The 26,795-nt window shown below is 43.8% G+C and overlaps 1 protein-coding gene across 1 annotated transcript in view; it reads left to right on the top strand.

Annotated features, from left to right (window-relative positions):
• Positions 1-26,795, top strand: part of CYRIB (CYFIP related Rac1 interactor B) — a 418,393-nt gene that overhangs the window by 327,964 nt on the left and 63,634 nt on the right. The gene's annotated exons all lie outside the window — the stretch shown is intronic.

Genomic DNA, 26,795 nt, shown 5'->3' on the forward strand with positions numbered 1-26,795 from the left:
AATTGAGGAAGTATATGGTTCATTCTACCTATGACACGTTTGAGCTTACTTCACAAGCGGCAGCCATGTCGGAGGTTATGAGACGCCTTTCCTGGCCCCGTGTTTCCAAACTTGATGTCTACCACCAAGCTCGTTTAGCTAACACTCCCTGTCTTGAGACCAGGTGGGATACATTGGTCAAACCAAAGAAAAAGCCTCAACCACCTTGTGCTTTCAGGCCTACTTCTTCTTACGAACGCAGGTTTTTTGCTAAGTGTGCTCTTCCTGCTCCTCCTCAGCATAGGAAGCAAAAGCAGCAACCACGTTAGCAACCTAAACAGGCTGCTCAACAAAAGCCTACACAGCCTTTTTGATGTGCTCCTCAAGAGCATAGCCACAGTTCCCATTCTCAAATCTCTGCCTTAGCCAATCGGAGGATGGCTTCAATATTACATCAACCGGTGGGAGCTCATCATTACAGATCTCTGGGTTCTAGACATCATTCGTCAGGTGTATGCGCTCCCTCTCATACCCTGCCTCCGGATCATCCTCCAAGAGAGTCTATTTCTGACCCTACACAGTCTTCTCTTTTCATTCAGGAGATTCAATCCATCCTTCTTCTAAATGCTATCGAAGAAGTTCCTCTATCTCAAGCAGAATCAGGGATTCTACTCCGATATTTTGTAATTCCGAAGAAGACGGGAGGTATACGACCTATTCTGGATCTCAGAGATCTCAACAAATTTCTAGTCAAAGAAAAATTTTGGATGCTCTCCCTTGCCCTTCTTTATCCACTTCTAGACCAGAACGATTGGCTATTCTCTCTGGATCTCAAAGAAACCTACAGGCTTACCGTAAATATCTTCGTTTTCAAGTAAACTGATGTCATTATCAGTGCAAGGGTCTTCCTTTCAGCCTGGCATCTTCTCCCAGAGTCTTCACGAAGTGCCTGATTGTTGTGGCCGCACATATCCAATCCCACGGTCTTCAAGTCTTTCCTTACCTGGACGACTGGCTGATCAAAGCTGTTTCATCGCAGGAGGTGGTTCTAGCAACGTCTCAGACCATTTCCTTCCTACAAGCTTTGGGATTTGAAATCAGTTTCCCCAAGTCTCACCTAATTCCGACTCAACGTCTGCAATTCATTGGAGCTATCTTTGATACAACTCTCATGAGATTGCCTAGACACTCTTCTCATCCTCTATCAACAGATGTTGAAGGTTTGTACCATCTCAGTGATACGCATGATGGTTCTTCTAGGCCACATGGCTTCCATAGTTCCTGTAACTCCACTAGCAAGGCTACATCTTCACATTCCTCAGTAGACCTAAGCGATAGATCATCTCTCGCAAAATATATCTGTCGCATCATCTCTTCTGCAGGCGCTTCAATGGTGGATGACTTCTTTCAATCTTTCCAGAGGTCTAATTTTCACTTACCTCCCTCACCAAAAGATGATAACGATGGACACATCTTCTTATGCCTGGGGGCGCACCTGGATGACCTTCAAACTCAAGATCATTGGTCTGCCAGGGAGCGCAAATTTCACATCAATTTGCTCAAGCTCCGAGGGATATATTATGCCCTCAAGACTTTTCAACATCTTTTGAGTCCTCAAGTCATCCTCCTTCGCACAATCAAGTAGCAATATATACAAGCAAGGAGACATGGGCTCTCTCCTGTTATGTCAGGAAGCCCAGAAAATCTGGCTTTGGGCGACAACTCGTAATCTTTTCTTAAAGGCTGTCTACATTCAAGTGGAGAAGAATTCCCTAGCAGACAACCTCAGCAGAATTCTTCAACCTCACGAATGGACTCTCAACTCTGCAGCTCTTCATCCAATCTTTGCTCAATGGGGCACTCCACAAGTAGACTTATTTGCAGCTCCCCACATTCACAAGCTGCCCCAGTTCTTCTCCAGACTATACTCTCCTCACCGTCTAGAAGCAGATGCCTTTCTTCTGGACTGCATGAACATGCTTCTCTGTGCATTTCTGCCCACTCCTCTCATACTAAAGACTCTGTTCAAACTCAAGCGAGAGTCATCCACCATGATCCTTGGTGGCACAGGCAGCATTGGTTCTCCCTTCTACTTCAACTCAGCTCCAGGGAGCCAATACCTCTGCAAATTTTTCCTACTCAGCATCAGGGATCTCTTCTACATCTCAATCTGCACTCACTACACCTGACAGCTTGGTTTCTCTTGGGCTGAATCCATCTCAGTTACATCTTTCTCAGCCTGTACGTAATATTATTGATGTCTCCAGAAAACCAGCCACTCAACAATGTTCTCAACAAAAGTGTCTTCTTCATCATCACAATTCAATTTCCTTATCAGTAGACTTCGTGTTGGATTGTCTTCTTCATCTGACTGACTCTTTACAAGTCTACATCTATTAGAGTCCATCTCAGTGCTTTTACAGCTTTTCACATGCCAGTTGAGGGAAAACCTCTTACTGCTTATCCTTTGGTTTCCGGATTCATGAAAGGACTTTTCAAAGTGAAACCACCTCTCAAACCTCCTCCAGTTTGGGACCTTAATGTGGTTCTTTCCAGATTAATGAAGCCTTCATTTGAACCAGTGGCCAAGGCTCATCTCAAGTTTCGCACCTGGAAAGTTGTCTTTCTTATTTCACTCACTTCTTCTAGAAGAGTCAGTGAATACAAACATTGGTGGCAGACCCACCCTTCACAGTTTTTCACCATGGTAAAGTGGTTCTGCGCACCCATCCAAAGTTTCTTCCAAAAGCTGTGATAGAGTTTCATCTCAATCAGTCGATTGTTCTTCCAGTTTTTTTCCCCTAAGCTTCATTCTCATGCAGAAGAAACGACATTGCATACTCTGGACTGTAAGCGTGCTTTGGCCTGTTACATCAATAGGACAAAGCCCCACACCGTACTTCTCAACTCTTCGTCTCATTTGATCCTAACAAGTTAGGGCATCCTGTTTCCAAGAGAATGATTTCCAACTGGGTAGCTGCCTGTATATCATTCTGCTATGCTCAGACGGGACTGCATCTGGAGAGTCGTGTCACAGCTCACAAAGTCCTAGCTATGGCAGCTTCTGTAGCTTTCCTTAGATCTACTTATTGAGGAAATCTGTAAAGCTGCCACCTGGTTCTCAGTTCATACATTCACCTTGCATTATTGTTTGGCACTTCGGCCAGTCATTATTACAAAATTTATTTTCTTAAAGGCCAACTCTCCCACCATCCCATTCTAGTTAGCTTGGAGGTCACCCATGTATGAGAATATGCTGCCTGCTTGTCCTGGGATAAAGCACAGTTACTTGCCGTAACAGGTCTTATCCAGGGACAGCAGGCAGATATTCTCACAACCCTTCCACCTTCCCTGGTTGGTTTCTTAGCTGGCTTATATTAACTGAGGGACCGCGCGCCTACGTCGGGTGGGAAGACACTCGCTCATGCACGGTGCGGGCTGATTGCGAACTTTCTAAAGTTTAAGGTTGTGATTCACTTTTCAAGTGTCCGTACCGGGGCTCCGTCAGTGATGTCACCCATGTGTGAGAATATCTTCCTGATGTCCCTGGATAACACTTGTTATGGTAAGTAGCTGTGCTTTAGCACATATTTCATCAGTTGAAAGTAATATTAAAGAGAACTACTCTCCAAATTTCCTTTGAAAGCCATGTCCTCAGCTGGCGGGGAGTTGTTGAATCCTGGAGTACGATTCATTTTCAGTTTTGTACCAAGGATGGGAGGTCTCAGAAGAGCCCAGTGTCTGTTTTCAATGGTTTAACATTTCTGAACCTCAGAAGTCACCAAAAATCCATATATATCTGCTTTGTTGAGTTTTACACAATAAAATGATTCCTCTAGTCCCCCTCCTCCCCGTCTTATCCAAAACCGAGAAGGTACTGAATGTGTACCTGGTTACTAATGGTAGAAAGTGACTAAGATGGAATCAGCACAAAGGGGTTTTCTTTGTACAAAGAAGTCTGTCAGAGGAGAAAATGGGGACATAACAGGGTCTGTGAATGTTTTGCTCATAAATAGCCATTTTGATTCCATCGGTGAATGCTTACTAGTATATGTTAGGAACTGCTGCTTCCCCTTCCTCCAGCCTTCTGAAGTACTTGGTAATGGTGTCCTCTTACCATCTCTTAAGAAACTCAGAGGATGTGGGAAAGCCCACAAACTTGTACTTCCTGTTAATTGAAAGTGTCATCTTTGGAACACTTTCCTGCACTGATCACCACTAGATTTGTTTGATCCATGTAATGGACTGCATATGTTCACAGTTTTTAAGAGAGTGAAGGAGATTGCTGGTGTGGGCAGCCTGTGTTGCATTCAAAATAACATAGAATGTCTCTGCTACGGTAATCGACAACTGTAGTGCTGCATTGCTTTAGGACATCGGACTTTGAATGAGTGTCTTATTAGCATGCCATATTGAATCAAAGCATTCTTGGAGAGAAGGCAGCAACAGTGAACCAACAGATCATGCTCTGAAATCTGTTCTCATCTCCATCATACTTTTAATATATAAGAAGTTCCAGACCAGATTTCAGAAGAAGCAACTTTCTATGAAGAGATGCTTCTTAGAGCTTTCTTAGCCATAAGCATCAGTGGTAAAACCTCAGCCCCACACTGCCACTCTGTCAAAGCTGGAGTTGGGTTTTTGATGGGATCCAGAGTAAATAGCCAGGGTTCTAGTACATATGTCAAACATTTTCCCTATAGGGGAAAGAAATGATTTTTTTTGTAAGCTGTTGGCTCCTTGTAACCTCAGGCAGTTTAGTCTTCTAAGTTGGCAAGTATCGGTACACAGTACATTGCATTGTTTCCTCAGAAAGGTTTTCATGCCTATACCAGTACATGCTGAGACTAGAAATATTCTTCATCTTATAGGGCAGGAATAGAGGCGGGCATTTTTTTCCAGGTTCTTTTCCGATTCCCTAGAAATCCAGGAGACTTAGACCCATCCTTCCTATAAATAGGAGGAGTTCAGAATTTCCCTGAACTCCATTTTCCTTCTAGTAAAGATCTGACCATCTTCTCCAGAATTGAGCCACTGCATCCATGAAGGCTAATATTCTCAACATGAGCAGGTTAGCAACCAAATGTATATCTTCTTTATTGAATGTTGGTATTTAATACTTGAGGATCTGTGTTGACTGGGCAAATTGGATTCTGCTCCTTGAAAATGCCCATCAGGAAATCCTTCACACTGATATAGTGATCTGCAAACATGAACAATCAAATGGTTCTGTCTCAATCTCCAGTATCCAGTCTATGGTCTTTAGAGCCTGAATATTGAGAGGGCTATACTGTAATACTAGTTCTTTGATCTCCCTAAGACAGTGTCTCCGAGTCATCTTAGCTTTAAGAAAGAAGTCTACTAGGAAATCCATTGGACTTAAGCACTAGCAAGTTAAATGCAAAGCATTGATAAAGAAAGCTAATAAAGAATATGAAGAGAAACTTGGAAAAGAGACAAAAACTCAATAATTTTTTTAGGTACATTAGAAGCAGAAAACCTGTGAAGGAATCCGTGGGGACCGTTGGATGATCAAGGAGCAAAAGGGGCACTCAGAGAGGATAGGCCATCGCGGAGAGACTGAATGAATTCTTTGCTTCGTTCTTTATGGGAAAGCTGTCAGAGATCTACCTGAACTGTAAATGGTTTTCAAGGGTGATGATGCGGAGGAACTGAAAGAAATCTCAGTGAATCTGGAAGATGTACTAAGCCAAATTGATAAGTTAAAAAATGATAAATCATCTGGACCGGTACATCCCTGGGTACTAAAAAAACTCAAACATGAATTGCTGACCTGCTGTTAGTGATCTTGAAACCTGTCACTAAAGTCGTCTGTAGTACCTGAAGATTGGAGGGCGGCCAATGTTATGCTGATTTTAAAAAAATGGCTGCAGGGGAGATCTTGGAAATTACAGACTGGTAAGCATGATTTCAGGGCCAGGCAAAAGGTAGAAACAATTATAAAATATAAAATTGTGGAACACATAGACAAATATGATTTAATGAAGCCAGAGTCAGCATAGGTTCAGCCGAATGAGATCTTGCCTCACCAATTTGCTTGATCTTCTTTGAAGATGTGAATAAAACATGTGGATAAAGGTAAGCCGGTTGGGTAGTTTATCTAGTTTGTCAGAAAGCCTTTGACAAAGTTTCCTCAAGAGAGGCTGCTGAGAAAATTAAAGAGTCATGGGATAGGTGGCAAATTTCAGTTGTGGAATAGAAATTGGTTATCGGATAGAAAACAGAGTGGTAGGGTTAAATGGTCATTTTTCTCAATGAGGAGCATTTTATTTAACTTATTTATAAATGATTTAGAAATGGTAATAAGTGAGGTGATTAAATTTGCAGATGACACTAAACTTTTGAAAGTTGTTAAACGCATACAGATTTGTGAAAAAGTGCAGGCAGACCTTAGGAAATTGGAAGACACGGCGACCAAGAGGCAGATGAAATTTAATATGGACAAATGCAAATGTGGTGCACATTGGAAGAATAACCTTAGGGGGGTAGTGCCCAAGAAAAAGATCTGGGTGCTCATTGTAGACAATATGATGAAACCTTCCGCCCAATGTGTGGCGGCGGCCAAAAAAGCAAACAAGATACTAGGAATTATTGAAAAAAGGGATGGATAACAAGACTAGAATATTATAATGCCTCTGTATTTCTGAATGATGTGACCTCACCTGGAGTATTTTGTTCAATTCTGGTCTCCTTATCTCAAGAAAGATATAGCAGCACTAGAAAAGGGTTTTAAAGAAGAGCAACAAGATGATAAAGGGGATGGAATTCCTCTCATATGAGGAAAGAGTAAAAAGGTTGAGGCTCTTCAGATTGGAAATGAGACGGCTGAGGGGAGATATGATTGAAGTCTCCAAAATCCTGAATGGAGTGGAATGGGTACAAGTGGACTGATTTTTCTCTCCGTCAAAAATTACAAAGACTATGGGACATTTGATGAAGTTACAGGGAAATACTTTTAAAACCAATAGGAGGAAATATTTTTTCACTCAGAGAATAGTTAAGCTCTGGAATGCTTTGCCAGAGGTTGTGGTTAGAGCAGATAGCTTAGCTGGTTTTAAGAAAAGTTTGGACCATTTCCTGGAGACAGACATGGGGGAAGCCACTACTTGTCCTGGATCAGTAGCATGGAATGTTGTTACTTTTTGGGTTTTTACCAAGTATTAGTGACCTGAATTGGCCACTGTGAGACTGGGCTAGATGGACCATTGATCTAACCCAGTAAGGTTATTCTTATGTTCTTAATTTCTAATTAAATAGGGTGATGTTTCATTCCAAGCTTCTGCCTAACCTGATATTAGATACCTACCATAATAACCATCTTTGCTGTTTCTCTAGTACATACACTATAGTCAGTGCACTTCACATATTGAATTGCAAGAAAGCTGATGTTTGAGTGGACTAAATCCATCCAGATCCCACCCCTCAATTTCTTTTTTCAGTCCAGGTGACAATGAATATTCCAGAATTACTATGCTAGTATGCAGCACTGGGCTTACTTCTATTTCCAGGGTGGGGTGCTGTCCCAGCTAAGTAACTTTAGTTCAGCTCGGTTATCTCCCACATTTGTAGCCAGAATTCAGACATTATCCAGTTCAAGTAAAAGATGGGATAACAGGATTCTTGTTTTATCCCTCTGTGTGAGAGGTAGATTTGGACAAGAATCATTTTAATGATAATGCTGTTTCTTAGTTGTATGTTGTTATATTACAACTTGCTTTGAGCCTTGTTGGAGAAGAGTAAAGTTTAATATAAAATGTTTAAAAAAATCTGCTGTCAGGGGAATGCAGATAAAAGCCATAATGCCTTGTATAGGTCATTGGTGAGATGTAACTTAGAATAGCATCATAGATTCTAGATGCCAGAAAAAGGCATTACAAATATTGGGTCTGCACCAAAATATACAGTACAGTATATATGTAATAGGACTTAAGCACCTGCTTACACTCTTATAGAAGAGAATAGAAATCTGAAAGGATGCTAAGTGCGCAAGTAGAAAACCTTTTTTCAAGGAAAAGTAAGCTGTAGAATTGGAGCTTATTATGAACCACAGTTCTAAACCCAAGTGAATGGACTCAGGCATAACATCATAAAAGTTTTACATGTAAACAATGATAGATGCTTAGAATACACATCCAAAGATTGAGTTGGAAACAAATATTGTGACCAGCTTCAGAAACTGGAATAAACATGAGATAAGTAGTGGTAGGAAAACAGTAATGAAACATGGAATTAATCTGCATGGAGGAGTAGCAGTGTTATAAAAAAAAAATTCTGTTATTCATAAATGCAACATTTACATATTTGCAAATACACAGACATTTAAAGTAAATGTATAATCCAGGGCAAAAATTAATTTGGAAAGATCTCCGTATTGGGCTCTTAAAACACCAATATACCTACTACTGGTAATAAAGAACAAGTAGAACTGTTACATATCTCTACAAAGAAACTACATGCAATCAGAATACCCTGGTCACATAGACCCTTATCATATATAGAACAAGGGATCACAAATCAGAAATAAAAAAAAAAATGAAGACAAAAAATTGAACTGTGAGCACCAAGATGTCAAGCTTGACACATATGAAAGACAACACTGGAGAACTAGAAATGTATTTCTTCTTCTACTGAACACAGTACAAAGATACCTGCAATGGATATTTCCCAAAGTTGACCTATTGATTGAATATATTAAAATAAAATACTTCCTTTGTCTGGACATTTTGGGCTCCTTTTACTAAGCTGTGCTAGCAGTTTAATGTGTGTAATAGCACGCACTAAACCGCCAGCTGCGCTAGCCACTACCACTTCCTCTTAAGCAGGCAGTAGTTTTTGGCCAGCGCCGGAGTTAGCATGTGATGAAAAGTTACGTGCGTTAACCCCGCTAGCGCGGCTTAGTAAAAGGAGCCCTTTATTTTTCAGTAATGTTGCTTCCAGTTTCTCTCTCCTGCATTTTTCTGCCTTTTGTTAACTCTTCCAGCAGTAACTGTCCATTTGTCATTTCTCCTCATTCCTCTAGTCTTGTTCCTTTCCTTCACTTCATCTGTTCCCTGCCATGTTGAACTTATTCTCTTTTAGCTCTTTCCTCCCTTTTCTTTCTTTTCTGTTCTGTCCACTCTGATTTCTTTTTTCTTTTCAACATTTTTACATCAGCATATTACGTGTTGATAGATAGAAACTATAGAAAATTAAAGAAAATAATGAGCACAACAAAGTACTTAAGAAAATACAAAAACATTCTGCCCACAAACTTAATAGCAATCAGATCACATGATGTTATGAGGAAAATATTAATTAAAGGAAATACAATCTAACACAAGAGAGCCTTCCCCCCCCCCCCACCAGAATCCCTCCTTCAAGTCGGTTTATCAGTGCACATGTGAGATTGCACTATGGCTTTAACATCTACTTGTGCATCAAGAAAACTTTCAAGCTGCTTAGGATCACAGAAATGAAATTGTTTCCCTTCATATAAAATGCAACAAACACATGGAAATCGCAACAAAAAATTTGCTGATAATGCTGAGATGCAATGCCAAAAAGACCTTATGCATAATCTGAGTGGCTTTTGCAAGATCAGGAAAAATCCTTATCTTTGATCCCAAAAAGTTTGCTTCCAAATATCTAAAGGAAAGTTTCAAAAATGAATTTCAGTTCAACTCAAAGGCAAAAGAAACCACTGATGGTCTTTGTGTTATCACTTCCAAAGAAGATTCAAGAAAAATTGTCAGGCTCATATTGCCCCCATTAACCACAAGACTCTCAGAAACTTTATGCGGACATTTAAAACCTTGCAAATAAACTGCTTTGGTTATCAGGGGTAATGAATCAGCAGGCATTTGTAAAGTTTTCAATGAGGAATTTTTTGAACATATCCATAGCAGATACCAAAGGAGACTTCTGAAAATTTAAAACTCTTAGATTATATCTCTTTGATTTTCAAGGTATTCCAGGCTAGATGTGTAGTTCCTATCCTTGATTGCAATCACCTCAACCGATTCAATCGTCTGGACCTTTTCTTTTAGATTCGCCAAATCAGAAAAATATTGATCTGAAACTTGTGCCTGGAGGAAATTCACTTCTGAGATAATTTTCAAATCTCCACTATTTTGTTTCACATTGTTTAATAACGAGAGATGCATATCACTGATGGCCTCCCACAGTGTTTCCAGTGCCGCAATGGCTGGTTTCACTATTTCCCTCTGTTAGAAATCAAGAATCGGTCGACCTTTAACTTTTAATTTACTCATGCGCTTGTTTGGTAAGATCTTCGACCGGAGTTAGGCTCATTGATTCCACCGCCAGCCCCCCTTGTGCAACGGGATCTCCATTCGAACAAGTCTCCGCTCGTCCAGTCTGGCCGGTGAATAAGCCCATTCCTGGTTATGGATGGAGGAGCCACATGCTGAATGGAGCTCAAAGATACCCTGTTTACACTGCTGCCTGAAACTTCCATTCCAGGCTCTACCAAAGAGAGAGGGATTCTGTCCTGCTGCAGTTCAAAAATCATCGAGCATTACCTGTCATCACAGGAGTAGAAGAGGAAGCCGGGGGAGGCTCCCGCACCTTTTCCCCATCCTTCACAGGGTAGGTTACCAATTTCACAGGCTCCAAACCAGAACTCAAGAGCTAGCAGCTTGTGCGTCTGCTCACTACTGCACCATCTTGGATCTCCCTGCCCACTCAGATTTCAACCCCTCCCACATCCCAATTCTCCATTTCCTTTTAAGTTATCAACTTTCCATCTTCCTCTCTCTTCCCCTATCTGTCCTACCCCTTCCCTAGACTTCTGTTCCTTTTTATTTTTCAACTATTCCCCAATATCAGATTTCTACATTCTGTATTCAGATTTCTACATTGTGTACATTCTTCTCATCTCCTTGACACCCCCAACCCTTTCAAGCCCATGACCTCTTCCATAAGATGATCTTGTTGCTGAAGAGTACACCACATAGTGTATCGTATCCACTTTTGATAACACGGCTGCGTGGAAGGTTTTCTGGAAGCAGTAATAATGGCTTGTACAGCCTCTGAAAGAGGAATATCTCCTGAAGTTAGGCTAAGAGGTACCAAGCTGTGAGGTGCAACGATTTGAGGTTGGGATATAATAGAGACCCTTGACTCTGAATGAGCAGAGATGGAAAGATTTGCAAGGGAAGTGGATCCTTGACACTGAGCTGAAATAGAAGGGAGTACCAAGGTTGACTGGGCCACCGAGGATCATGGTAGCTGATTCTGCCCTGAGTTTGACTAACGTCTTGAAGATGAAAGGGATTGGTGGAAATGCATACAGGAACTTGTTTGCCCAATCCAAAAGAAAAACATCCGCTTCTAGACGGTGAGGTGAATATTGCCTGGAACAGTATTAAGGCAATTTGTGATTGTGGGAAAAGGCAAACAGATCTATCTGAGGAGTTCCCCATAGTGAGAAGATGTGGGGTAATACTTTGGAGTTGAGAGTCCACTCGTGTGGGTGAAGAAATCTAAGTTTGTCGGTTAGAGTGTTCTGAGAGCCTTGCACATAGACAGCTTTGAGAAAGATGTTGCGAGCAATTGCCCAGTTCCAAATAGACTCAGCTTCTTGACAGAGAGGGAAGAGAGTCTGTCCCTCCTTGTTTTTGATGTAATACATCGCTATTTGGTTATCTGTGTGCATCAGGACGACTTGATTGGTGAGGGTGCTCTGAAATGTTTGCACAGCATAACAAATTCCTCTTCATTTCTCAGCACTTTTGGGTTGCTAAACATACAGGATACTGTCCTTTTATCTACACTTGATCCACTCCTTCCTGTACTTGTGTTAGCATCTCTTCAAAGCTGTTATTTCCACTGTCCTTGGTATCTGTCCCAAGCATATTTAAATTCTGTGCTGGTTGCCATCACTTCTGTTTGTATGTTTCAATTATCTACCATCATCTCAGTAAAATATTTCCTCCATCTAACTTTATATCACAACCCCTTATCCTGAATTTCCTTTTTTAATTAAAAAAAAACATTTTTTATCTTCCTGTACTTTATTGAAGACTGACAAAAAAATCAAATAAAGGTTGTGATAAGAGATTTTAAAACAACCATTCACAAGGGAGTTCTATGTGTGACTCCATATCTGCTTGTCATCAAAGAAATAAGAGCAAAAGAATTTCTTATGACAACAGAGCAAGAAGCCACACAAACAACCTTCCATTACGAACTGTCTGTACCATAATGTACCTGAAAAGCTTTGATATGAGCCTCTGTGCCAGTATGGGACAGTCACTTGCCCCATGTGTGCTTTGTTGCAATGCTGTCATCAGAGAGCATTTATTAAAGGTAACACTAATTTTCACTAAATTTGGTGAATTCAGTTTATGAGGCAATTATTTTGAGGGTCTTTCCCTACCTCAATGAATAATTAATGGGCATGCTTACTTCTTACTCATTTTGATGCCTTTTCAATTTGCTTTTTTAAATTTTGGCAGGTGGCTTTATATAAGCAAAAATTTCTCAACTCTTAACTTGAAAGTGAAGCTTATTGACTTAAAAAAATTATTTATAAAATTTTCAAATTATAAAAAGCAACAAACTTGTACAGAAAAGAAGTACCGTATTTTTCACTCCATAAGACGCACCTGACCATAAGACGCACCCTAGATTTAGAGGAGGAAAATGATAAAAATAACATTCTGAACTAAATTCTTCCTGCCAGGCTCTGCACCCAACTCCATACTCCTTGCCAAGCTCTGCACCCTGTCCCCCCTCCCTGCCAGGCTCTGTACCTTTGGTGGTCTAGTGGTAGGCCAGGACAAGGCACATAGCAGGCAGGCCTAGTGACTGGCAGGTAGGTAGGGACAGGACATGCAGGCAGGCAGGCTTCCCTCTCCCAGGCAGGCCCGCCTCCCCCCTCCCAGGCAGCCCCCCCAAGGCAGACAGGCTTCCCCCTGTCCCAGATCCCCCCAGGCAGGCAGGCCTCCTCCCTCCCAGGCAGCCCCCCTGGCAGACTCCCAGGCAGGTCTTGCCCCTTTCACAGGCAGGAAGGCATCCCCCTCCTCTCAGGCAGCCCTAGGCCTCCCCATAGGCAGGCCTGACCTCTCCCTGCTCTTTCCCTATTTTTAATAGGGCAGGGCAGGCCCCGGCTTCCCCCTCCTCCCCCGTTACCTTTTTATTCATTCTGGCGCCCTCCCTCGCTGGACGCGGCTGCCTACCTGGTCTCTGCAAGCAGTGACCGCTGCCGCGGCTGCCAAGTCCTCTTCTTTTTTCTTGCGGTAGAGTGACGCACAAAGCTGCCTGTCTGGTCCTGCGCTGCTTCCCGCGAGAACTGAGTTCTCACAGGAAGTGGTGCAGGATCGGCTATCATCTGTCTAAAATGTCTCTTTTTGATTTCTAATTTCTAAATTTTATTTTTATATATAAACTCTTACTCTTATTCTTTAAATATGTTGCCTTTAAGGGCACCATCAAATATAGCTTGTATAATTTTTTACTTTCGCCCCTATTGGAGACTCTTACAATCTTCTGTGTAATACTTAGCTTGGGTGTGGTTTTCTACACGGCCGCCAGAATGTAATGCGATGGAAGATCTCCGTTTCACTCTAACATTATATAAAGAGTTTCTTCAGGAAACTGGTATTTTGCAATTACAGATACTTTTAATACTACCTCGGCATATTCTAGCTGTTGGAGGAAGCTTTGGTCCATGAGAAAGGCATCTGACTCTAGGTGATTAAGAGTGTAAATTCTGGAACAGAAGACTGGAAGCTTGTGATTGTGAGTGGAAGCAAACAGATCAAGTTTCAAGTTTATTATTAGGATTTGATATACCGCTTATCAAGGTTATCTAAGCGGTTTTTACAATCATGTACTCAAGCATTTTCCACTTCTGGAGTCCACCAATCAGCAAATTTTTAATGTAAAATGGTTGAGTGACCACTCATGAGATTGTATGAGTCTGCTCAATATGTCTGCTAGGATATTCTGTTTCCCAGCGAGATAAACTGCTTTGAGTAATATGTTGCGAGGAATCACCTAGGACCAAATTTTGATTGCTTCTTGGCAAAGTGGGCAAGACCCTGTGCTTTCTTGTTTGTTCACATAGTAGATGGCTACTTGATTGATTGTTTGAATGAGTACTATTTGATTGAGGAGGTAATCTTGGAAAGTGCACAGAGCATTTTGGATTGCTTGAAGCTCGAGGAGATTGATGTGGAGAGCTTTCTCTTGAGCATTCCAGGTGCCTTGAGAATGGAAACCGTCGAGATGGTCTCCCCAATCGAGCATGGAAGCACCCGTTGTCAATATATTTTGATGTTATGGAATGTGGAAGAGAAGGCCTCTGGATAGATTTGTTGGCGCTTGTCAATCCCTTCAGTGGTGGCTAAGTGTTGAGGTGACTTGCAGTTGTTGGCATATTGGTGGCTTGAGTCCATTGGGTCGAGAGCACCCACTGAGGTTCAAATGGAGTTATATAACTGTAGATGCCATGTGACCTAGAAGATGCATCATTTGATGCACAGTGAAGTGATGGAGAGGAGACCTTCTGGCAAATATTAATCAAAGCATTGAGCCTCTGTTGTGGTAGAAAGGCACAAACATGTACAGTATACAAAAGTGCTCCAATAAAGTCTAGAATCTGGGTAAAGGAGATTTCTGGTAACTGACTGCAAATCCCATAAGTTCTAGTAACTGAACTGTTGAGGTCATGGGCTGGTGAGCTTGTTGATATGTTGGGGGCTTGATCAACCAGTCGTCCAGGTAAGGAAACGCGTGAAAGCTGTTTGAGCGGAGGATTGTAGCCACTACTATTAAGCATTTCGTGAATACATGGGTGTTGATGTCAGACCAAAAGGGAGTACTTTGTACTGGAGGTGGCATGTTCCCACTCAAAAATGAAGGCTGGGAGGATGGAAATGTATGTGTAGGTTTCTTTGAGACAGAGAGCAGAGCCAGTCATCTTTCTGCAATAGTGGTAACAGGGTTTATCCCAGGACAAGCAGGCAGCATATTCTTGACTGATGGGTGACGGCACCGACGAAGCCCCGGTACGGACAATTTTAGAGTGATTGCACTCTAAGAACTTTAGAAAGTTCTAGCTAGGCCGCACTGCGCGTGCGCGAGTGCCTTCCCGCCCGACAGAGGCGCGCGGTCCCCAGTTTTCTTAATTCCGCGGAGCTAAGAAGACGCGTTTCCCCAACGGCTGTTGGAAGTTTTTTTCTCTATCACTTGCCTTCCCGCTCGCGCGTATTTTTCTCTTCATAATTTATTTCTTTCTTTTTTATTTACCGTTTGTGTAAAAAAAAAAAAAAAATCGTTTTATTTTTCATTTTTTATCAATCTGCCCCGGCGGGGCCTGTTGGCACCATCGAAGCCTCGGGCTTCGATTTTGCTACAGCAGTTTTTCCCTTCATGCCCCCATCACCGGGTTTCAAAAAGTGTCAGCGGTGTGCACGCCCTATCTCCCTCTCCGACCCGCACAAGTGGTGCCTCCAGTGTCTGGGTCCGGACCATAGGGCTGAAACCTGCACCCGCTGTAGTTCTTTACAAAAAAGAACTTTAAAAAATCGTCAAATTCAGCAGCAGATCCTTTTCGGTACCGCTATGGAAGTTGCACCGGTATCGACGTCGACGACTTCCTCCAAATCGACTCCGACGGCCTCGGCACCGCAAGATACATCGCCGGTGTCGACTCCTGTAGGTAAGCCGGCTAAGAAGCCTTCCCCTATTGTTCTAGGCCCGCCAGTCGAGCATGCAGTGAGCCAAGTCCTGCAGACTGAGCGCCGGCCCCGTAAGCGCTCCACTCCCATTGAAGTCACTGCCTCGTCATCGGCATCGACTTCACCCGAGCGTCGAGCGGCACCGAAGGTACCGAGCAAGAAAAAACCGGTACCGGTGCCATCGGGACCAACGTTGGATGAGCGCATTGCCTCTAATCTCCAGGTCCAGCTTAAGGAGCAACTCCAACACTTGCTCCCGGCTCTGTTGACTCCGAACCTTCCAGTATCGGTACCAACTGAGCCTTCGGTGCCATCTGTCGATCAGCCTCTTTTATTGACATCGACTATTTCGGCACCGCACAAATCTTTATCCATGCCTGTTCTGTCAGCGGAACCGAAGCGGCGTACTACTCCTACGGTTTCTGACCCGGTACCGTTCTCTGAACCCCGTACCGTACTACATTCCCCAGGTACCGTCTCCACCCGTTCAGGTAAATCGGTACGCAAGACTAAGCATACTGAAACATCTACTCCACTTTCCCAGAGCTGTTTCCAATCGGTACGGGACCCTGACTTGTGGGATGACTCAGATGATCCCCTCGGTACCGAGGAAGATTACACATCTGATGAGGATGAACCATCGGTGCAGGATCCTGCTGCTAAGCCAGAGCACTCCTCCTTCACCAAATTTTTAAAGGAGATGTCAGACACCCTTTCTATTCCATTGGAATCTGACTCTAAAAAATCCAAGGCATTTCTGGATGCTTTGGATTTTGACCAACCTCCTAAAGAGTTTTTAAAGTTGCCCCTCCATGACATCTTGAGGGAAACTTTTTATAAGAATCTGGAAACTCTTTTGACGATTCCAGGAGCCGCAAGAAAACTGGAATCTCTGTATAAAGTGATTCCAATTCCAGGATTTGACAAGCACCAACTTCCCCATGAATCTCTGTTGGTAGAGTCAACCCTAAAAAAATCTGCAGGAGCCAGTGTATATGCCTCTGTCCCTCCTGGCAGAGAAGGAAAGGCCATGGATAAATTTGGGAAACGCCTTTACCAAAATGCGATGCTGGCCAACCGTTCAGGTAATTACGCTTTCCACTTCTCTTTTTACCTGAAGCATCTCATTCAACAGGTGACCTCTTTTCAAAAGTATATTCCGGAACGTAAACTTCCTGCTTTTCAGCAATGTACCTCTAGTCTTTTGCAACTCAGGAAGTTTATGGTCCGTTCAATTTATGATACTTTTGAACTGACATCACGGGCTACTGCTATGTCTGTGGCAATGAGAAGGTTGGCATGGCTCCGGGTCTCAGACCTGGATGTAAACCACCAGGACCGGCTTGCCAATGCGCCCTGCCTAGGGGATGAGCTGTTTGGGGAGTCCATGGATACCACCACGCAAAAGCTCTCCGCCCATGAAACTAGGTGGGACACCTTGTTGAAAAACAAGAAGAAACCTCCTCCTCCTCGTCCATTCAGACAACAATCTTCATATCAAAGGAGGTTTTTGGCTCGACCGGCTCAGCCTCATCCCCCTCAACCTCGCAGACAGCGTCAACAGCAGCAACAGGCCCGTCAGCAACAACAGCCTACTGTAAAGCCTGCTCCTCAACCTAAGCCGACACAGCCCTTTTGACTCTCTTCTCCAGAGCATTGCCAGTCTTCCTCCCTCATGTCCTCTACCTCAGCCCATAGGAGGTCGACTACAGGTTTTTCTTTCTCACTGGGAAGCAATCACCTCCGACCAGTGGGTACTTGCTATCATCGCCCACGGCTACTCCCTAAACTTTCAGACTCCTCCACCATTAAGTCTGCCAAAAGAGTCTGCTTCCAACAAGGCTCAGTCCCTCCTCCTCGCTCAGGAGGTTCAATCCCTCCTTCTTCTCAATGCCATCGAACCAGTTCCTCTAGACCAGCAGGGCCTGGGATTTTATTCCCGGTACTTTCTCGTACCCAAAAAGACCGGAGATCTCAGACCAATATTAGATCTCAGGGATCTCAACATATGTCTGGTCAAGGAGAAGTTCAAGATGTTATCTCTTGCCACCCTATACCCTCTTCTCTCTCAGGAAGACTGGCTATGTTCCCTCGATCTCAAGGAGGCGTATACTCACATTCCAATTCATCTGACGTCCAGACAATATCTTCGCTTCCTTGTCAACCAACATCATTACCAATACAAGGTGTTACCCTTCGGCCTAGCTTTGTCCCCCAGGGTATTCACCAAATGTCTGATTGTGGTCGCAGCTTATCTCCGCTCCCACAACTTTCAAGTCTTCCCTTATCTGGACGACTGGCTCATCAAGGCTCATTCTCCTCGGGCCGTTCAGATTGCCACCAATCAGACCATTCACTTCCTTCGACTGTTGGGGTTCGAAATCAATCTACCCAAGTCGCACCTCATTCCAACTCAGCGACTTCAATTCATTGGAGCCATTCTGGATACTATTCGAATGAGGGCGTTTCTTCCTCCAAACCGCCTTCACACCGTCCTTCATCTCTGCCAGCAGGTGTTCCAGCAAACTTCCATCTCTGCAAATCACATGATGGTGCTCTTGGGACACATGGCCTCCACAGTACATGTCACACCCTTCGCACGTCTCCACCTGCGTACTCCTCAATGGACCTTAGCGACCCAGTGTTCCCAAGCGACGGATCCTTGTTCACAACTCATATCTGTGACCTCGTCTCTTCGACAGTCACTTCTTTGGTGGTTGACATCCTCAAATCTATCCAGAGGTCTGCTGTTCCATCTACCTCCTCATCAACTGGTCATCACCACGGATTCCTCCCCCTATGCATGGGGAGCTCACTTGAACGAGTTCCAAACTCAGGGGTTTTGGACCACCCAGGAAAAGAAACACCACATCAATTTCCTGGAACTCAGAGCGATGTTTTACGCCCTCAAAGCTTTTCAACATCTTCTCTTTCCTCAGGTACTACTCATTTGCACAGACAACCAAGTTGCAATGTACTACATCAACAAACAGGGAGGGACGGGATCCCGTCCCTTGTGTCAGGAAGCTCAAAGGATTTGGACCTGGGCGACTGCTCGTCACCTATTCCTGAAGGCAGTCTACATCCAAGGGGAACAGAATTGCTTAGCAGACAATCTCAGCAGAATTCTTCAACCTCACGAATGGACTCTCGACCCCTCGACTCTCCAGTCCATTTTCTCTCAATGGGGCACACCTCAAGTGGATCTTTTTGCAGCTCCCCACAACCATCAACTGCCCCTGTTTTGCTCCAGACTTTACTCTCCTCACCGTCTGGAACCCTATGCATTTCTCCTGGATTGGACCAATCTCTTCCTTTATGCATTCCCTCCTCTTCTGCTCATGCTGCGCACATTATTCAAGCTCAAGAGGGAACAAGCCACCATGATTCTCATCGCTCCACGGTGGCCCAGACAGCATTGGTTCTCCCTTCTGCTTCAACTCAGTTCCAGGGAACCCATACCTCTTCCACTGTTTCCTTCACTACTTACACAGCATCAGCAAACGCTACTTCATCCCAGCTTACAGTCTCTGCACCTGACAGCTTGGTATCTCTCGGGCTGACTTCGGCTCACGCTCTCCTTTCTCAGCCTGTCCGTTCTATTATTGATGCCTCCAGGAAACCGTCTACTCTTCAATGTTACCAACAAAAGTGGTCTCGGTTTTCTTCCTGGTGCCTGTTACATCACCATAATCCCATGTCCACAGCAGTGGGACTGATGTTGGACTATCTTTTGTCCTTATCTGACTCTGGTCTTAAATCCTCTTCAATAAGAGTTCACCTTAGTGCTATTGCAGCTTTTCATGAGCCGATTCATGGAAAACCCCTCTCAGCTCATCCCTTAGTTTCAAGGTTCATGAAGGGCCTTTTCAATGTGAAGCCACCTCTTAAGGCCCCTCCTGTTGTATGGGATCTTAATGTGGTTCTTTCTGCGTTAATGAAGCCTCCCTTCGAGCCTTTGGCCACAACGCATTTTAAATTTCTAACTTGGAAAGTGGTTTTTCTTATAGCTCTCACTTCTGCCAGGAGGGTCAGTGAGCTCCATGCACTGGTGGCTGATCCACCTTTTACTATTTTTCACCATGATAAGGTCGTCCTTCGTACACATCCAAAATTCCTTCCTAAGGTTGTGTCTGAGTTTCACCTTAACCAATCCATCGTTCTACCTGTTTTTTTCCCAAAGCCTCATTCTAATCCAGGTGAACAAGCTTTGCATACCTTGGATTGTAAACGTGCTCTGGCTTACTATCTTGATCGCACCAAACCTCACAGATCATCTCCTCAACTGTTTTTGTCCTTTGATCCTAACAAGTTGGGTCATCCTGTATCTAAACGCACTCTGTCCAATTGGCTTGCTGCTTGCGTTTCATTCTGTTATGCTCAGTCGGGCCTGACACTGGAAGGTTCTGTCACGGGCCACAAGATTAGAGCTATGGCAGCGTCTGTAGCTTTCCTCCGTTCCACTCCTATTGAGGAAATCTGCAAGGCTGCTACTTGGTCCTCAGTTTCATACTTTTACCTCTCACTATTGTCTGGATGCATTCTCCAGGCGGGATGGACACTTCGGGCCAATCTGTTTTACAAAATTTGTTTTCCTAATGGCCAACCTTCCCTCCATGCCCTCTTTTTGTTAGCTTGGAGGTCACCCATCAGTCAAGAATATGCTGCCTGCTTGTCCTGGGATAAAGCACAGTTACTTACTGTAACAGGTGTTTTCCAGGGACAGCAGGCAGATATTCTTGCGTCCCACCCACCTCCCCGGGTTGGCTTCTTAGCTGGCTTATCCTAACTGGGGACCGAGCGCCTCTGTCGGGCGGGAAGGCACTCGCGCACGCGCGGTGCGGCCTAGCTAGAACTTTCTAAAGTTCTTAGAGTGCAATCACTCTAAAATTGTCCGTACCGGGGCTCCGTTGGTGCCGTCACCCATCAGTCAAGAATATCTGCCTGCTGTCCTGGATAACACCTGTTACGGTAAGTAACTGTGCTTCCCAGAGAGATCATGCAAAAGTTCTTCTTCACTAGATATCTGTTGAGTTGCATGGAGATCTAGATTGAATGAAGACCTCTGGCCTTTTTCTGTATTAGGAAATGCAGAGATACTCTGTTCGATTGCATTGAGCTGAGGAGGGCTGAGAGCTTCTTCAGGAAACTGGTATTTTGCGATTACAGATACTTTTAAATACGTACCTCGCATATTCTAGCCATTGGAGAATATGCCGAGGTAGTATTAAGCTGGTTGATCAAGCCCCCCCAACATATCAACAAGCTCACCAGCCCATGACCTCAACAGTTCAGTTACTAGAACTTATGGATTTGCAGTCAGTTATCAGAAATCTCATTTACAACCCACTCAGATTCTAGACTTTATTGGAGCACTTCTGTATACTGTACAAGTTTGTGCCTTTCATACCACAACAGAGGCTCAATGCTTTAATATTTGCCAGAAGGTCTCCTCTCCATCACTTCACTGTACATCAAATTATGCATCTTCTAGGTCACATGGCATCTACAGTTATATAACTCAATTTTTTCATTTACATCTCGGAGAACCTCAGTGAGCGCTCTCGACCCAATAGACTCAAGCCACCGATATTGCTATTCCAACGACTGCAAGTCACCTCAACACTTAGCCACCACTGAAGGGATTGACAAGCGCCAACAAATCTATCCAGAGGCCTTCTCTTCCACATTCCGTAACATCAAAATATATTGACAAAGGATGCTTCCATGCTCGGGTTGGGGAGAATGGGGTTTCCATTCTCAAGGCCACCTAGAATGCTCAAGAGAAAGCTCTCCACACTCAATCTCCTCGAGCTTCAAGCCGTTCCAAAAATGCTCTTTGCACTTTCCAAGATTAACTCCTCAATCAAATTAGTACTCATTCAAACAATCAAATAGCCATCTACTAGGAAGCACAGGGTCTTGCCCACTTTTTCCAGAAGCAATCAAAAATTTGGGTCCTGGGTGGTTCCACGCAACATAATTACTCAAAGCAGTTTATCTTGCAGGGAAACAGAATATCCTAGCAGACATGTGAGCAGATTCCTACAATCTCATGAGTGGTCACTCAACCATTTACATTAAAAATTTGCTGATTGGTGGACTCCAGAAGTGGATCTGTTTGTTTCCACTCTCAATCACAAGCTTCCAGTCTTCTGTTCCAGAATTTATACTCTTAATCACCTAGAGTCAGATAGCCTTTCTCAAGGACCGGAGAGACATATTTCTGCATATGTTTTCCCTCCAATATCTCTAATCGTAAAGATTTTATTCAACTTCGCCAAGAGCAAGCAACTATGGTTCTCATAGTGCCCTGGTGCCGCATCAACCATGGTTTCCTCTTCACATACAATTCAGTGTATGGTGTTCCATAGAACATAGAGCATGATGGCAGAAAAGGGCCACGGCCCATCTAATCTGCCCACACTAATGGCCCACCCCCTAACTACCTCCATGAAGAGATCCCACATGCCAATCCCATCTTTCTTAAAATCTGGCACACTGCTGGCCTCAATTACCTGTTGTGGAAGATATTCCAGCGATCAACCACCCTTTCGGTGAAGAAATATTTTCTGGTGTCGCCATGAAATTTCCCACCCCTGATTTTAAACGGATGCCCTCTTGTTGCCGTGGGTCCTTTAAGGAAAAAGAGATCCTCTTCCACCTCGATACGGCCTGTGAGATATTTGAACGTCTCGATTATGTCTCCCTCTCTCTGCGTTCCTCGAGTGAGTACAGCCTGCCAACTTACCAGTCGTTCCTCATAAGGGAGATCCTTGAGACCTGAGACCATCCTGGTGGCCATTTGCTGAACCGACTCAACTCTCCGCACATCTTTTTGATAATGCGGCATCCAGAATTGTACACAGTATTCCAGAATGGGGTCTCACCAATGGATCTGTACACGGCATTATAACCTCGGGTTTACGGCTGACGAAACTTCTAAGGATACAGCCCATGATTTGTCTAGCCCTGGATGAAGCTTTCTCCACTTGATTGGCAGTCTTCATGTTTTTGCTAATGATCACCCCCCAAGTCACGTTCTGCTACAGTTCTTGCTAGAATCTCACCATTTAGGGTGTAAGTCCTGCATGGATTTTTTGCCGCCAAGGACCATGACCTTGCATTTTTTTGTCATTGAAATTTAGTTGCCAAGTCTTTGACCAATGCTCCAGCAGGAGTAGGTCCTGCGTCATCCTGTCGGGCATTGAGCTTTTGTCGGGCACTGTGCTTTCATCTTGTTGTGCGGTTGCCCTACTATGTTGCATAGTTTGGCGTCATCGGCGAATAATGTAATTTTACCTCGAAGCCCTCAGCCAAGTCTCTTATGAAGATGTTAAATAGGATGGGCCCAAGACCAAGCCCTGCAGCACTCCGCTGATCACCTCCGTCGTATCGGAGAGGGTACCGTTTACCACTACCCTCTGAAGTCTACCTCTAAGCCAGTCCCTACCCATGCGGTTAATGTTTCAACCCAGTCCCATCGAACCCATCTTGCTCAATAACTGTGGTATGGGACGCTATCAACGCTTGCTGAAGTCCAAGTACACAACGTCCAGGGACTCCCCTATATCCAGCTTTCTTGTACCCAATCAAAGAAGCTGATCAGATTTGATTGGCAGGACCTTCCCTTCGTAAAACCATTGTTGATCTGAGGAATCTCGAGATTCTCTCCTCGTTCAGGATCGTATCCAATTGGCGTTTGATTAGTGTTTCCATAAGTTTACTCACTATCGATGTGAGACTCACCAGTCTATAATTCTCAGCCTCCGTCCTGCATCCCTTTTTTGTGGAGTGGAATGACGTTAGCCATTTTCCAATCCAACGGGACTCTTCCTGTACTTAGGGAAAGATTGAAGAGGCGCGGATAACAGTTCCGCCAGGATGTCACTCAACTCCCTGAGCACCCTGGGGTGTAGTTTATCTGGTCCCCTAGCTTTGTTCACCTTGAGTCTTGATAGCTCCTCGTAGACACTGCTGGGCATATACTCGAAAATTTCAAAACGGGTCTTCCGAGTTTTCCCTCGTTGGCAGCTGAGGGCCGGATCCCGGCGCCTCGCAAGTGAAGACCGAGCAGAAGTATTCATTTAAAAGTTTGGCTTTGTCAGAGTCCAATTCTACATAGTTCCTGTCGGGTTTCCTAAGGCGTACTATCCCATCTGTGTTTCTTTTTCTGTCACTAATATACCAGAAGAAGGATTTATCACCCTTCTTGATGTTCTTCGCAAGGTTCTCCTCCATTCGGAGTTTGGCCTCCCTGACTGCCGTTTTGACCACTTTTGACTTTGCCAGATAGTCTTCCTTGGATTCTCGCTTCCCTGATTGTTTGTAGAGGACCTTGTGAGACTAGGAGACTGTGCATCAAAATGGCAGATGATGTTTAATGTGAGCATGAGCAAAGTGATGTATATGGGAAAGAGGAACCCAAACTATAGCTATGTGATGCTGGATTCTATTTTAGGAATCACTGTCCAGGAAAAGGATCTAGGTGTCATTGTTGAGGATACGTTGAAACCCTCAGATCAATATGTGGCGGCGGCTAAGAAAGCAAATAGAATATTAGGAATGATCAGGAAAGGAATGGGAAATAAAGATGAAAATGTTATAATGCCCTTGTATCACTTTATGGTATGGCTGCACCTTGAATATTTTGCGCAGTTCTGGTCGCCGTATCTCAAGAAAGATGTAGCAGAGTTAGAAAAAGTGTACAGAGAAGGGCGACAAAAATGATAATAAGAATGGGACGACTTCTCTGTGTGGAAAGGCTAAAGTAGCTAGGAGAAGCTTGGAGAAGAGACGGCTCAGGGATGATAGAGGTCTATAAAATGGAGTGGAAAGGATAGATGTGAATTGCTTGTTCACTCTTTCCATAAATACTGGGATTAGGAGGCATGAGATGAAGCTACTAAGTAGGCTGGGGAGGTCACCTTGACAACATACTCACACAAGGTATCTGGACTCCTCACAAGAAAGCTCTTCACATCAATCTGGAGCTCCGAGCAATTTGCAATGATCTCCATACCTTTCAAGATCGTTTGTAGAATCAAGTAGTCCTCATTCGCACTGACAATCAAGTCACCATGTTCTTGATTGAAGAAACAAAGAGGCACAGGATCTCGCTCATTCTGCCAGGAAGCGATCGCCCACAACATTCTCCTCAGGACATGTATACCTTGTATACTACATGAATACCTTGCAGGGAAACAATGTCTTAGCAGACAAACTGAACAGACTCCTTCAACCTCTCAACACATCTGTCTTGTATCAGATATTCTCAGATTGAGGGACTCCCGAAATAGCCCTTTACTTTCCTCTACAACCACAAGCCTCCACTTTATTGCTCCAGACTACACTTCCAGTTGTCTGGAGTGAGCCACTCTTTCCTAGACTGGCAAGAGAAGTTCCTCTATGCATTCCCTCCACTACCTCTCATCAGGAAAGCTCTATTCAAACTTTGCCAAGATTGAGGTACCATGGTTTTCATCGTATCCCATTGGCCACATCAGCTAAGGTTCCCCCGTCTCCTACATCTTTGTATGGAAACTTATCACACTTCAGTTGTTTCCAGCCTTACACAGAACAAAGGCTCTCTCCATCATCCCAATCTATTCTTGTTAGTGCTCACAGCATGGTGTCTCTCTCCCAGTGAGCAGACTTTTCCACCCTATCTGCACCATTGTCAGGTATTATTGAAGCTTCCAGAAAACCTTCCATACAACCAATGCTGTTGTTGCAAATGAACTCACGTCACTGTCCTGCTGTAATCTCCGATTCCTAGTTCCAATCGCTTGTACTTTGCCGTCAGTTCTTGATTATCTCTTTCACCTTTTCAATTCTGGGCTCAATACTTTAGTGTGTGTTCATCTCAGTGCTATTAGTGCCTTTCATTCACCGTTGGACAATAAACCATTGTCTGTACATTCCTTGGTCTCTAGATTCATGAAGGGTCTTTACCATACCAAGCCTCCTCTCAAGCCTCCTGCCATTGCCTGGGACCTCAATGACATTCTCTTTGCTCTGATGAAGTCTCTTTTTGAACCCCTTTCCACTTCTTCCTTCATACTTCTGACTTTGGGCCTGGGATGGGCATGTGGGATCTCTAAGAGAGAAAAAGAGTTAATGGTTACTGCGGATGGGCAGACTAGATGAGCCATTTGGTCTTTATCTGCCGTCATGTTTCTATAATCTTGACTTCTGCAAGCTGGGCAATAAAATTTCAGGCACTTATAACAGATCCACCCTATACAAGTTTCTGAACACATCTGAAGTTCCTCCCAAAGGTCATCTCCAAATTTCATCTCTACTATTTCATAGTTCTACCCATCTTCTTCCAAGATCTCATTCTCATCCTGGTGAGGCAGCTCTTCACACTTTGGACTGTAAATGTGTTTTTGCTTCCTACTTGGATTATACCAAGCCTCATAGAACTACTACTCTGTTTCCTTAGACCCTAACAGACTTGGAGTTCCTGTCTCCAAGAGAACCATTTCTACTTGGCTAGTGGACTGTATCTCCTTCGCATATGCTCAGACTGGTCTGACGCTAGAGGGCCATGTCACTGCTCATAAGGTCCAAGCTATAGTGACTTCAGTAGAGCATTTATGCCTGTATTCCTATTGAGCCCCTCCAAATTATATGGCAATCTACTTAATAGCTATCTCCTTCCAGTCCTAAATGTTCATATAACAAGCTTGTCCTGTTGGACTGGATATAAGGCTCGTTGTCGTTTATGAGTAAGCCTCAGCACCTACCACTCCACGCTGTACTATCTCATAACTGTGGGAAGAATTACGTGGACTTCATCATTGGCTGCCCATATACGTATACACCAGGTGTGTATAACTGCAGGCACCCAGTTTGCCCTTTATAAAGTTTTTATTTTCTACTATTTTGTACTAGAGGGATTGTAAGTTTACCTAGCAAAGCATAAAGGGGCAAATTTAATAAATGGTGTCTGATTGTAGATGGCGACTAGGCATCCTACACTGTCTAACCAGCCAATTGGGATGCATGTTTTCTTTAAAAAAATAAACAAAAACAAATAAACCCCAAGGCAGGTGCCTACACTGTAGGCACCTATCACAGTTAGGGTGCCTTAGGCACCCCTGG

The sequence above is a fragment of the Geotrypetes seraphini genome, chromosome 2 (assembly GCF_902459505.1).
Source record: "Geotrypetes seraphini chromosome 2, aGeoSer1.1, whole genome shotgun sequence".
NCBI lineage: Eukaryota > Metazoa > Chordata > Amphibia > Gymnophiona > Dermophiidae > Geotrypetes > Geotrypetes seraphini.